The sequence below is a fragment of the Emydura macquarii genome, unplaced genomic scaffold (assembly GCF_026122565.2).
Source record: "Emydura macquarii macquarii isolate MOO-44397 ecotype Brisbane River unplaced genomic scaffold, CSIRO-AGI_Emac_v2 contig_2676, whole genome shotgun sequence".
Lineage (NCBI taxonomy): Eukaryota > Metazoa > Chordata > Testudines > Chelidae > Emydura > Emydura macquarii.
The window spans coordinates 2573781-2583188 of NW_027132813.1; the positions used below are offsets into that span (position 1 = coordinate 2573781).

Below are 9408 nucleotides of genomic sequence, written 5' to 3' on the forward strand. Positions count from 1 at the left end.
TAGGCATGCCTTCAGTAAAGGGTGGAGATAGTAGTTGGGCCCTGTTGGTAAAGGTGTGTTTGTGATATGAGGACATGTGTGGATTACCTGGAGGTGTATGACACAGCTGTGATTATAATCTGAGGAGATCTGTTTTGCACCCTTCAGTGTATGTGAGCAAAGGGAAAAGATGCACGTGTACCTTTGGGATCCACTATGAATCAGTTTAATGCAGAATTATGTAGGTTGTCAGTAGCAAGGTATAGGGCTTTTATTACAAGAGTTATTGTCATGGGTGAGGTGAAATATAAAAGGATTTTAATGCTATAATTAAATGATGGTTTAGTGAAAGTACAGGTTGAGAAGTTATCCTGTGAATTAGTGTAAGGGGGTTGCAAAAGGCTGTGAAGTGGTTCTTAAATTGTACATGTGGGGTATTCTTTTTGGGGAGTTGGCTAAGTGTCTGTGTGAATGTAGACCAGGATCTGGAACCTCCTGATTCTTAGGCCAGGTCTACACTATACATATATATTGGTATACTACGCCACACATGGGGTGTGAAAAATCCACACCTAAGAGACATAGTTATAGTGACCTAATCCCTCATGTAGACAGCGCTATGTCAACAGGAGAGCTTCATCCATCAACATAGCTACCGCCTCTCATGGAGGTTGATTAACTCCGCAGCTGTAGCGCTGTATGTGAAGAGAAGCCCTTATAGTGCCACCGGATAGCGTGACTTGTGCTATGTGCATACTCAGGCATTGCTTGAAGAGGGTAGAGGGAAAGTGACATGGGCAACCTTCCTCCCCGGCTCCCTTTTTATCCTTTAAGAGTGTTTTAGATTGAATCCTGCGATTTCTGAGAATGAAGGAGTTGTAAAAGGTGTTGAAACATAAATGCTCTTCACCAACTGGTGAAATTATTCTTAAATATTGTTTGCAATTTGGGTTCCAAAAACTTAGTGCCATGCGCTATCATGGGTCAAAAATTGACTGAGGCCATTTTGACACACATCACAGCAATAGTTTGATCATTAGCATGGCACAAAAAACCCAAAAAAAACAAAGCAAAACAAAAAGCTGTACACACACCATCCTACTTTTTTTTTTTTTTAACTGCTATGTTTTCGGATTATGTCTCCAGAACCCTTGGCTCAAATGACCTCCAATTTGGGGCACTAATTCTACTCTGGACTCCCACAAGGGATAGCAAATTTCAAGAAAACCCATGAAAACATGTGGCTTTTATACCACCTAAGCACTGACCTTTAAATAGGACAGATAGAGGGAAAGAGCATCATAGAAGGCTCTGAAAGTTGTGAAGCGGCCCGTTCATCTGAATGTGATGTTCTTGACTGAATGGAGATGAATACAACCTGAACCAATAACTCCAAGACATGTGAACCACTCCATTTATCTCAGTGGGTTTTCCCATGCCCCTCTTAAGTGTTTCAGAGCCCATGATGTGCATTAAGTATGCCCATTCTCAGCTCCCAACACAAAGGACCAGGACTTCCTTATATTCTGGCTCACATGTGGGGTCAGGAAGGAGGCCTCAGATCAGACTCTCTCAAAAGGTCTCCCACCTCTCCAACACCTGGCTCACATGGGACAGGACAGGAACTGGGAGGGGGGTGTCAAACCTCTGTATATGGGCACGGGCCCCCCAGATCCTGGCTCAGACACCCCAAGAGAGGCAAGCCCCTCTATATCCCAGCTTATATGATAGAGCAGCAAGGGTGGCTCGGACCCTCTTAAAGGGGCAAGAGCCCTCCACATATGGGACACACACATACAGGAGGGGAGAATGTGGGGCTGACAGGTGCGCTAGCATCAATTTCCCCCCAATCCTGCTGGCACTCACCTCCACACCCTCCTTCCCAGTGTCCCATCCCTCCACCTCCCATAAGCCCCAAGCCACCCCTACCTGAGAGCCCCAACCGTCTCCCTACTTACTACTCACCACTACTTATCCCCCTCCTTTTGCTACAGATCCAAACCCCTCTCTTATTCTATTTTCTCACTCCTCCGCTCCCAATACTCCTTCCAGGAAGCAATCATGGCTAATTTTTTCCTCCTAAAGACTTCAATTACACCCTCCAAAATGAAATTGCCACCTATAACTCACAAGTTATGCCAAACCTTCAACCCCTTAACCCAATACTCCTTTTGTCTTAGGTGGGAATTTGTGATTAACTTATTCTGTTATTAGAGAAATAAGGTGGGTGAGATAATATCTTTGATTGGATCAATTTATTTTGGTAAAAAACAAAATTCACAAACTACACAGAGGTCTGCGGAAGAGCTCTGTGTAGCTCAAAAGCTTGTCTCTCACCAACAGAAGTTGGTCCAGCCAAAGATATTACCTCATCCAGCTAGTCTCTAATGTCCTGGGACCTACACAGCTACAACATCACTGCATACAACAACAGAAGTTATTCTGAAGCTTTGTCTACACTAGCACTTTGTCAGTAAAACTTTTGTCAGTCAGAGGTATAGAAACAACACACCCCAACATAAATTTCACCAACAAAAGCACCACTGTGGACAGCGTTATGTCAGCACAAGACACTCTCCCGCCAACATAGGTACTGCCGCTCATTGAGGGTGGTTTGATTATGCCGGCGAAAGAGTTATCTTCCATTGGCACAGAGCAGCTACATGGGAGACCTTATAGTGCAGTAGAAGGCAATATAGCTGTGCCGCTATAAGGTCTGTAGAGTAGACACAGCCTTAGTTATGTTAATTGAAGGGTGAGTTCACAGACAGACTCAAAAAGGTCTGTGATTCATCCAGTCATTAGTACCTCTCTATTTAACTGTACAAGACAATGGAAACTGGTTTTTATGGGGACGGGGGGGGGGGGGAAGAGATGAGGGGGAGAGGCTTGTAACGTGGGAATCCTTCCCTTGATCAAATGATCCCAAATTTGGATTACTAAAACTACTTTGCACCCTCCTGAGACACACCAAATTTCAAAGAAATCTCAGTAATCCTTTGGATTTCAGATCACTTTATATGATGTAAAGTTCAATTCTTGTAAATGGTGCCATTTTTCTGTACTGGTGCACGTACACTGCAAAAAAACAAAACAAACAAACAAAAAACCCCACAACCAATATCTTAAATACTGTCCTCAATTTGGGTCCCCAAAGACTTAGCAGGTGCCATGCACTACCTTGGGTAAAACTCAGACTGAGGCCATTTGAGACCATCAATAGTTTAATCCCTAGCTCCAAGCAGTCTCCTTCCCGCCCCCCGGGTTTATATCACCACAACCTCTACCTCAAATGACTCCAAGTATTTGACACGACCCTGCACTCTCCACAGGCACACTAAGTTTCAAAGGAATCCAACTAAATCGGTCCAATTTTAGCGTATTTGGAAAGATCAACCCTCAAACAGACGTCGTAATGCAGCTTTACCTACAGTGGCATCAGAACAAGTGTCAGACTATGGACAGTCCGCCTGCCCCTGGTCCCGGTCCCGGCTACAAGCCATTGCCCTCTCTCACAACAGCAGGGTTTCCCGTTTGTGCTCCCCAGCACGGGGGACCACGACTGGGCGCCACACAGCGCCGTGCCGGGCGGAGTCGCTCTGATCCGCACCGGCATTCCCCGGCCCTGACATGGCGGCGGGTGGATGTCAGCCGCGGCCGGGGGGGAGGGAAGAGGAGGCAGCGGCTCGGCCAAGGGCCGGTCGGGGCGGAACAGCCCGGGCACCCCGACCCAACGCGGCGTTGAGCCTTTGACGGACGGGAAGGCGGCCGCCCAGCCCCGACGCCGGGCTCCGCACAGGCACCAACGCGCTGGGCCCGGCCTTGGCGAAGAGCGGGACCCCGCAGTCCCCGAAGAGGGAGGGCACGAGACGCACGTGAGCCCGGGGGGGAGGGGCCCGGCGGGGAGGGGAGGGGAGGGTAGGGGCGCCCCACCCCCCATGACATCCCTGGCCCGGGGCTCTGCGCGCCCCCATGACGGGCGGGCGGAGGGACAGGACCTCGCTGGGCGATGCTGCGCCGGGTCAGCGCAGCGATACCGCCCCGACTCACCGTCACCGTCACCAACCGGAGCCACAGCAGCGACCGCCCCCTCCCGCAGCGCCGAGACGTTATTACGTCCTGCGTCATCCGCCCCCCTCCCCCTCCGTCCGGCTGCGTGTTGACCGCCCCCATCAACCGCCGCGCCCCGGCGTGCTGCTGACGTGCGGCAACAAGGGGCGAGGCCTGAGGACTCAAGCCTGGTGGCGAGGAGGATCGGGAGGGCAGGGCAGTGTAGTGTAGTGTAGTGTAGTGTAGTGTGCTGTGCTGTGCTGTGCTGTGCTGTGTGGTCGGGGCTCGGCTCGGGCCGGTTCCCATCAGCCCGGCACCCCGCTAGTGCCCGGCCCCGCGTGATATTCTCGCCCGGGGCCGCGCTGCACGTGGGAATGGCGGAGTGCTCCTCGCTCCCTGGCGCGGCGAAAGTGAGCGAGACCACGGAGGCGGGTGGGGCCTTCTCCTTAGCCCCGACCCCCGCCTGGATAGGAGCCCCCCCCCCCTCCCACACACACACGCTCCTTGCTGCGCGGCAAGCTGTATAATCATCTGCGGTGCCTCCTACTCCTTTCCTGGCTAGCCCAGTCTGCAGGTAGTGCCAAGACAACCCCCACCACCTGCTTTCAGGTGAGCACCACAAGGAGCTGGGTAATTTGTTGTGAGGTAGCACCAAAGCTGACACACAGCCCTTTCTAGGCAACGTCTATGGCCTAGTATCCTAGAAATGTGGGTCTAGAAGGGACCTCAAGAGGTCATCTAGTCCATCCTCTTCCACTGAAGCAGGAGCAAGTAAACCTAAGCCAGCCCTCATCAACTGTTTGTCTAATCTGTTAAAACTTCCAGTGATGTGGAGTACACAAGTTCCCTTGGAAGCTTATTCAAGAGTTTAACTATCCTTAGAATTGGAAGCTTTTTCCTAATAGCTAATCTAAATCTCCCTTGGTGCAGATTATGCCCATTACTCTTTGTCTTACCTTCAGTGGACGTAGAGAAGACTCAACCACCATCCTCTTTTATAAAAGCCCTTAACATATTTGAAGACTCTTATGAGGTTTGCGCTCAGTCTACTATCTCAAGACTAGCCATACCCAGTTATTTTTACTTTTCCTCCTAGGTCTAGTTTTCTAAACCTTTTATCATTTTTGTTACTCTCCTCTGGACTTAAACTCCAATTTGTCCACATCTTTCCTAAACTGTGGTGGCCTGAATTGGACACAGTACTCCAGCTGAGACCTCACCAGTGCACAGTAGAACATGACAATTACCTCCCCTGTCATATAAATGACACTTCTGTTAATACACCCCAGAATATGAGCGTTTTTCTCAACTGCATCACATTGTTGGTTCATAAACCATTTGATTCATTTTAACCCCAAGCCCCTCTTCAGCAGTACTACCACCTACCCTGTTAATCCCCTTTTGTAGTTTTGCATTTAATTTTTTCTTCCTAAGTGTAGTACTTTGCACTTGTTTTCACTGAATTTCATCATACTGATTTAAATTCTCCAATTTGTGAAGATCATTTTGAATTCTAATCCAGTCCGCCAAAGTGCTTGCAACCTCTCCCAGTTTGGTGTCATCTGCAGATTTTATAAGCATACTCTCCACTCCATTATCCAAGTCAATAATGAAAATGTTGAATACTTTTGGACTCAGAACAGACCCCACTAGATAAGTTCTCTCAGTTTGACAGCAAATCATGGATAACTTATTTGAGTATGGTCTTTCAGCCACTGATAGTAATTTCATTCAAACCACATTTCCCTAGTTTCCTTATGAGAACATCCTAGAAGACTGTGCCAAAAGCCTTACTAAAATTAAGATATATATCATATCTAGCATTTCCCCCCCATGCTAAACAAGTAACCTTCTCAACCAAGGAAATTAGGTTGGTTTGGCATGAATCTTCTCAGCAAATCCATAGTGGCTATTCCTTGTAACCCTATTATTTTCTAGGTGTTTACAGATTGATTGTTTAAATAATTTGTTCTAGTATCTTTCCAGGTATTAAAGTTAGGTTGGCTGGTCCATAATTCCTAAGGTCCTCTTTCTTCCCAGTTTTAAAGATAGGTACTATGTTTGCCCTTTTCCTCCAAGAGTTCTCACAGATAATTGCTGATGGTTATAAGCTTGATTCTGCTAATTTCTTAAGTACCCTAATGTGAATTTCATCAGGCCCTCCCAACTTGAATACATCTAACTTATCTAATATTCTTGAACCTCTTGTTTCCATATTCTGGTTGGTGTTCCTTCCCTGCTCTTGTTAATATTAATTTTGTTAAGTATCTGGTCATAATTTACCTTTTTAGTGAAGACTAAAGAAACCGAAGGAGCTAGTGAACAGGAGAATCAAATGGCAGTTTTGTGAGGGAGTTGAGAGAAGGCAGGTGAGAGGCAGATACACCTGACATCCTCTAAATTTAGGCCAATAACCACTCCCCGAAAAACCCACTCTGTTTTTACAAATAGTAAAAATAATGTAGGCAGAAGTCCAGCAGCAGAGTGGAGACTATCCAGTTTATTGCACTGAATGCAGCATTTATGATTACCTGCCTTGTGTGCATTCAATGCAAGCAACTCATGGCCCACAGGAACAAAGTCCAGGCACCTGAAACCAGATTAGCTGAACTGGAGGAGCTAAGGGAGACAGAGAGAAGTAGTGTATATAGACAAGACTTTCAGAGACAGTAGAACGGTCCCAAATCTCCAGTCTGACAGCCTCTGTGCTGTTGAGGAGGATGAAAGTCTCGGGAAAGGAGAATATCACACTGAAGCAGAGGGAAATGAGCCCATAGTTTGGGACCCTCCTTCCAGATGATGTGACAGTATCGCCACACTAAGGTCATCCCTTCATGGAAGGTGACCCCACTTATTAGAAAGAGACAAGTAATAGTAATGGCAGGAATTTGATTATTAGAAATAGAGATAGTTGGGTTTGTAATGACTGTGAGAACTGCATGATTAATTGAATGATGGGTGAGAAGATTGCAGACCTCTCAAGACATCTAAATAGACTTATGTGCAGTGCTGTGTAGAAGCCAGTGAGTGTGGTATATGTAAGTACCAATGAGATAGGAAAAGGTAGGAGAGAGGTTCTGGAGGCCTAGTTTAGGCTGGTAGGTAAGAGACTAAAGTCCAGGACCTCTCAAATGCCTACAGTTCTAGGAGCAGTGACAGACAGAAGTGCAGGGTCTCACTGCACAGGTGAGATAATGGTATTGGGAGGAAGGTTTTGGAGTTTTATTAGGAACTTTGGAAAGGAAGAGACTATACAGGAAGGATGGGTTCCACGTAAACCAAAATGGAACCAGATCGCTGCCATGTAAAATTAGAAAAAAGCTGACAGGTGGAGAGGAAAACACCATTCAGATGGACATTCCTCAGGGGAGAAATTATTAAAGGGGATACTCTGTATCCTAGTAAAGATGATAGGATTGAAATTGATAAAGTATAGGTAGGAACTTAAAAAGCACAAATGAAAAAGAGCCCCAATTAATTACATCATATGAAGATAGACAACTACATATTGACAAAATTTTATAAGTGCTTTTATACAAATGCTAGACAGCTAAATACTAAACTGGGCAAACTTGAGTGCCTGATATTAAATGAGGATATTGATATAATAGGCATCACAGAAACTTGGTGGAATGATGATAATCAATGGGACATGGTAATTCCAAGATACAAAATATATAGTAATGACAGAGCAGGTCATGCTGGTGGGGAGTGGCACTATATGTGAAAGAAAGCAGCAAGTCAAATGTAGTAAAAATTTTAAATTAAACTGTACCATAGAATCTTTATCGGTAGAAATGCCATGCTTGAATAAAATACTACCAACCACCGTAATGGTGGCAGTGATTTGAAATCCTCAGAGAGCGCAGAGAGGCTACAAAAACAGAAAACCCAATAATGGGAGATTTCAGCTATACTCATACTGACTGGATGTATGTCACCTCACAACAAGATGCAAAGATAAAGTTTCTAGACATTATTAATGACTGCTGCTTGGAGCAGCTAATCCTGAAACCCACAAGAGGAAAGTCCATTCTTGATTTAATCTTAAGTGGAGCACAAGATGTGGTCCAAGAGGTGAATATAACTGAACAAGTGGGTACTAGTGACCAAAATGTAATTAAATTTAACATTTTAGAGGGGAAAATACCAAAGAAATCCATCACTATGGCATTTAACTTTAAAAAGGGGAACTACACAAAAATGAGGAAGCTCGTTAAATGAAACAATCAGAAGGGTGAAATGCACCCAACCTGCATGGAAACTTTAAAAACACCATAATAGAGGTTCAAACTAGATGTATACCCCAAATCAAAAATATTAGTAAGAGGACCAAAAATATGCCACCATGACTAAACAGTGGAGTAAAAAAGGTGGTTTGAGGCAAAAAGGCATCCTTTAGAAATTGGAAGTCAAATCCTACTGAGGAAAATAGAAAGGAGCATAAATTCTGGCAAGTCAATTGTAAAAGTATAATTAGGCAGGCCAAAAAAGAATTTGAAGAGCACCTAACAAGACACAAAAACCTAACAGCAATTTTTTTTTTTTTTAATTTAAAGTACATCAGAAGCAGGAAGCCTGCCAAACACTCAGTGGGGTCACTGGATGATCAAGGTGATAAAAGAGCACTCCAGGAAAACAAGGCCATTGCAGAGAAGCTAAATTAATTCTTTGCATTGGTATTCCCTGTAGAGAATATGAGGGAGATTCCCACACCTGAGCCATTTTTTGGTGACAAATCTGAGGAACTGTTAAATTAAACAGTAATAAATCACTAAGACCAAATACTATTCACCCAGAAGTTCTGAAGGAACTCAGATATGAAATGGCAGAACTTGTAACTGTGGCTATGTAACCATTTGCTTAATTCAGCCTCTGAACAAGGTGACTGGAGGATAGCTAATGTAATGCTGATTTTTAAAAACGCTCCAGAAGCAAACCTGGCATTTACAGGTTGGTAACTTCAGTAACTGGCAAATTGGTTGAAACTATAATAAAGAACAGAACTATCAGAGACAAAGATGAACACAATTTGTTGGAGAAGAGGCAACACGGCTTTTGTAAAGGGAAATCATGCCTCATCCATCTTTTCAAATTCTCTGTGGGTGTCAGCGAGCATGTGGCCAAGGGTGATCCAGTTGATACAGTGTACTTGGACTTCCAGATAGCCTTTGACAAGGTCCCTTACCAAAGGCTCTTAAACAAAGTAAGCAGTCATGGGATAAGAAGGAAGTTCATCTTATGGATCAGCAGCTCAATGAAAGGAAACAAAGGGTAGGAATAAATGGTCAGTTTTCATAATGGAAAGAAGTAAATACCAGGGTCCCCCCAGGATCTGTGTGTTGAGCTGCACAGGTCCCAGTAATCATAAATGATCTA

At 45.0% G+C, this 9408-nt stretch overlaps 1 protein-coding gene across 4 annotated transcripts in view; it reads right to left on the reverse strand.

Annotated features, from left to right (window-relative positions):
• Positions 1-4062, reverse strand: part of BTBD9 (BTB domain containing 9) — a 290378-nt gene extending 286316 nt beyond the window's left edge. For 2 of the 4 annotated variants that reach the window (XM_067564762.1, XM_067564765.1), the window contains exon 1: positions 4030-4062. The gene's annotated coding sequence lies outside the window, so the exon portion shown is untranslated. Of the gene's footprint in view, positions 1-3977 lie in introns of all 4 variants that reach the window. The other 2 variants (XM_067564764.1, XM_067564763.1) reach the window with 2 other exon arrangements.
• Positions 4063-9408: the final 5346 nt, after the last annotated feature.